This window comes from Rhinolophus sinicus, linkage group LG02 (genome assembly GCF_036562045.2).
Source record: "Rhinolophus sinicus isolate RSC01 linkage group LG02, ASM3656204v1, whole genome shotgun sequence".
NCBI classification, from domain to species: domain Eukaryota; kingdom Metazoa; phylum Chordata; class Mammalia; order Chiroptera; family Rhinolophidae; genus Rhinolophus; species Rhinolophus sinicus.
Genome location: NC_133752.1, coordinates 66,615,231 through 66,620,404, shown reverse-complemented (window position 1 = coordinate 66,620,404; position 5,174 = coordinate 66,615,231). Strand labels below are relative to the sequence as shown.

Below are 5,174 nucleotides of genomic sequence, written 5' to 3'. Positions count from 1 at the left end.
TTTTTCATCAAAACAGTCTAGTGTGAGACAACAATACCTAATCCATATGAAAGTGATAAATTTTATACATATGGACCTTAGTGATAATTTTTAAAATGGATAAATTAAAAATAAACTTATAGCTGAAGAGTCAGATAGAACTTAGGGTTCTTTCCAATCAATCTGTTCCAACCACAGCCATACACTTTTCACTAACTAGGGAGATGTATCGATTACAGGTCTTCGCTCAAATAGTAACATTATTCCTGGCAACAATAATCTTGAATCTCCAGCTATATAACATCAGCCAGACCCTTAGCTGAAACATCTGTTACTGCAAAGGGCTAGCCTAAGGCACAGGTCAACCATTTACTTTTACAGACAATCAGGATAAATGAACTTACATGCAATTAGCCTTCTTCAGAAGGTCATCCAACTATTCAAGTATGCCCTGGGACAGAGTTGCCAACCAGTACATATAGTACACGCTGTGAGCTCTATGTATTAGAGGAAGGATAATCAAAAATGTATAGGCTGATCTGGGACCTAATCAAGAATTAAAAGAACACTAAAATTACTGAAACTTACCACTTTGTAATATGGATTAATATAACATTTTACTATATTGGACATATTTTTCAATATAAAATTATGTTCTATAAAATAAAAATATATTGCCATAAATATTAAAGCAAGACATCTGTGTTGATTATTGGAACATTAAAAACAACAGAATGATTCTAGGTATATATTCATGTACTTTAATCAATTTCTAGGTCATATTTGTCCTTAATAACATTTAGATATTATTTTTCAAAAAATATATACATTTCCATGCTATCAGCATTGTATTTTGTATCTACCTGGCATATTTATTAGAGTTGTATTTTCATATACATTATGTATGAAAGTATATATATATATATATATATATATATATATATATATAACCATTTCCATAGTTTCTTCTCTTTAATCTATAATATTTTTATTTGAAAAACAAAACACTAAGTACTCTTTTACTGGTTTTGATATATCTTGTAAGCTTCGATCAAAGTGGAGACAATTCTCAATTGTGATTACTTTCTTTTTCTATTTTTTTTTTTTTTTTTTTTTTTGGTCTATTTATCCATCATTCTTCTTTATTTGGCTGCTAAATATAGGGGCACACTACTACTGCTATCAACATTAAAGGCTCTAACAGTGGTGCAAGAAGCTGTACCTAAATCTCTCCTGTGGTGGGAGAAATGTTGTATGCTTGCAAGAAACTTTTTTTTTTCTTCTTTACTTCCACTGCTGTACTATTATACTGCTAAAGGGAACACCCATACTGGGAAAAAACAACAACAACAAAAAGTTAAATCTAGCAATTGATTAGCACCAACTTTCCAAAATCATTTGCCAGCAAATTACTCCAGGTTTAGTCAGCTGACTTTCAGATACTGTAGAGAATGGTGAGAAGAGGTTTGCATATTTGGTTTCTTGATCAGCTGCTGTAAGAAGAGTTGTAGGAGTTTTGATAATGTGAGAACCCAACAATGTCTGTGGGAAACTTGAAGGAGAATCAGAAGAATTTTCCAGAGGTGGGTCTAATGTGTTGTCCTTTGTTGAATTTCAGCCTTGGCTGGTTCATCTAGTTCCTGCCCATGTTTTTGCTGAGGAACCATCCCGTGAAGCATTTCAGGATGTGATAGGGCCTGGGGCTTTGCCCCTGTGTTTTGGGGCACACAACATCAGACTGGAGGATATTGCTAGAGACTTTGGCTGAGTAGCTGTGGTGCCCATTCCCCTTGGGGGGATTTGTTCACCTTTCCTGCTTGTAGCTTCATCTTCCCTTTCAAAGCCCACAATGAAGACATATTCAGCTTTGAAGAGGTCACTTTGTGGCATTCCTTGGGGTTCATTTGCTTTAAATCCCCTTCTTTGGGAAATCTTTCCACTGATCTCTGAAGGATAAACCAACGTCCCTTGGTCTCTCTCCTGTTGGTTCCCAGCATTCAAGGTCAAGTACTTATTGAAACTAGACCTATTGAAAGTTTCTGGATTCTTATCACTTGATTCTTCAGGAATTTTAACAAGGAATTTAGAGGTGTCAGCCAACTAAGAGTGGATTGGTAGTCTTCTAATGGGGGGATTGGGGAGGATATGAAAATCAGAGGTTTCAGAATCACCAGAAGACTCCCTGGGCTCCGGCGGGGAGATGGTGCCTCAGAAGGCACCAGAGACACATAGGGAGAGACTGAGTTGTGTGGCCTCATGATGAGGACTGGAAGGATAGTCACTATAGTACCTATGTAGAATCTTCTTCCTGTGCAGCCTGCGGGTGGGTGCCATCCTTCCTGAGTTGAGCTCTCCTCCCACATGGCCCTGTAATTATTTTCATGCGTAAATGTTTCAGCCCAAACACTGGTACTCTGTCCTGCAGATTCTGTGGATTCTGGTTATGTTGTTTCTCCATTCTCCTTATTAGTGAATTATAGACTGTGTCAGGTCTACGTCATTTCATCTATCTATATGCCATATACCAAAATCTTGTGATTATCATCTCTTGCTCTGTTCTCTTCGTCTCCAACCTTGTGGGTCTAAGTCTTTTTTCGTTTGTTTGTTTTTGTTTTAATAACCCCTTTATTATAATTTTAATGGGGTGTAGGGAGAGAGCAAAACTCTCACTGCCAGAAATATATGGAGAGATTTAAATCAGTATTAACATACTCACAAAGTTTACAATTTTTTTTTAAAGAAACAAAGACAAGTCATGTGTACTATTTATTGTAGATAGTTATATGGTGTTATTGCCACCAAGAATTGAAAAAAAAAAAAAAAAAGACAAATATATTCACTTTCCCTCCTCCCTAGAAAATACCTAGCTTGTGTTCCTATCCACTTAGAATGGGTGATAGGAAAAATAAAGTAATAGGTATTTAAAAGTGGGAAATATGAGAGTTTTGTATAATTCAATTCATAAGTGCAATGTTTTTCAAAGTCACTTTCTATATCTGTCCAGATGAAAATTTTCTAAACAATAGCCACTACCTATGTGCAACTATGAAATATTTGAAATGTGGCTAGTGCGACTGGAGAAATACATTTTAGTAGAATTTTATTTATTAATTTAAGTTTAAATGTACATACATATACCTCATGGCTACCATTTTGGTCAGCACATCTATATTTAAAGAATGAGAAAGGTCATATTAATTTCTTGTAATACATTGTTGAAAATGTACACATACATTTATAGAACTTTATCCATTTCTCCTAATGCAGGCTAAAATATATTCTTTCTTTTACTTAATACATATTAAAATCACATTGAATCATAAAAGAAAAATATAAGAGCAGCAACTTCATCAAGCCTATAATCTTTTCTTGCTTATTTTCTTGCAATTTTAACAGGTTTTTGTTTTTTTGTTTTTTTAATCTAATTTAACATTTTCTTAAGGAAACAAAAACAAGCCTTTGTGGCAATATAACTGGCACAAATACATTGAAAACAAAGCAAAGTGAGACAAACAAAAATCTATTATAAATAAGCTTCACAAATGTTTATCCATGAGTGCTTGCGTTTGAGATTTGTTATGAATTTTGTGATGGAAATTCATAAAAATGTAAAAAAGTGTTGTTTTTCTTTCCTTTCAGCCATTGGCAAATTATGGGCTACTTCAAGTTTTGTTACTATTACAACAATCAAAACAATAGTGTATCTTAAATTATTTTCATATAATGATTATCTTTATTTTTACATATTTTATTTTCTCAAGATTGTGCATTCAGAATTCTCCTTCAATAATCTAGTGTTTTTTTTTGTTTTCTATCAGATTTCAATTTTCTTAAGGCCTCATTCCCATCTCAATGTAAAAACCAATCAACCAACCAATAAAATCCACAAAACTCCTGCATTAAAATAAAGTTGTTAATGCCTCAGCAACATATTCTCCTGGGGCATGACAAGTTATTTAATTAATCACAAATTAAATATTGTACAAGTGTCAGAAATATCATTGAATAGCTGTGAACTGGTCTGCAGCCTGTCAAATAAGTCTCCCCAGAGATTATAAATTAAACCACCTTTTTTATTTTGAGTTGATGGTCAACTCAGTGGTCAATTATATTTATGTACAGAGGCAGAATCTGACCTTTGTTATATGATTTTTTTTTTTTTTTTTGCATTTTACCCATGGATAAAAGTGTAGGCATTAGCATCAGGTAATGGCAATAACAGGAAACATTAAGCTTCAGTAATATGCCTCAGTCTTACCAATGTTCAATTAGGTAAACTTATGCATATATAATTTTGGTTGGTATAATATTTTAAATATTAGATTTGAATTCCAATTAACTTTTATTTCAATTATTTCTGCAAATTAAGAGTGGGTATAAACACATAGGTAATTATGCAGATACTTGAGTCTAAAAATCTTGTGTAATATTTAGCCTAAAATTTAACAATAAGTAAAAGCCATTATAAAGTTAACATCAATACAAAATAATATGAAGATACATTCTAAAATGACTTGAAGATAGTCACAAATGATTCAGATTTCAGAATGTTTCACTCAAATACAAATGTCCTCTCATTCTTAAATGAGTACTCAGTTCCTGGCCTAAAGCTAGAATGTCATACTTGTGAATTTATCATCTATTTAAATAACTGATATTTTTAAATTCATATATTTACATTCTCTTTCATAATTCCTTTTTTGATCACTAGAATGACTATTGAATTAATTGAAACTTGAGGCATTTGCTATTCAATTCCTGATTCCAATGATTTATCAAGTAGCTTTAGCTAAATCATGTTATTCAACAAAGCTGCTAACAATTTTAGTCCTCTTCCAAAAGTTTCCTTTCTATTGCATATTCAGTGAGCAACACAGATCTAGATGATCAGAAATTTGTTCGGTAGTTCAGTGAAGTGCCTTTAATTGACATAATTTTTAGAGTATTTTTACCCTGAATCCAAGACATTTTGTCAGACTGAAAACAAAATATCAGCTGACTGAATCAAACAGTCCAAAAAAGAAGACTACTCTGGCCATTGTCAACAGATAAGTATATAAATGCTATGGCCTAAGTGTTTGCTTCCCCACAAAATGCATATGTTCAAACTTAATCACTAAGGTTATATTATTAGGAGGCAGGGACTTTGGGAGGTAGTTATATCATAAGGAAGGAGCCCCGATGAATGAGAGTAG

At 33.1% G+C, this 5,174-nt stretch overlaps 1 pseudogene; it reads right to left on the bottom strand.

Moving 5' to 3' along the window:
- Positions 1 to 1,353: 1,353 nt before the first annotated feature.
- On the bottom strand, positions 1,354 to 2,342 carry LOC109453736 (muscular LMNA-interacting protein; annotated as a pseudogene).
- Between the last annotated feature and the right edge of the window lie 2,832 nt (positions 2,343 to 5,174).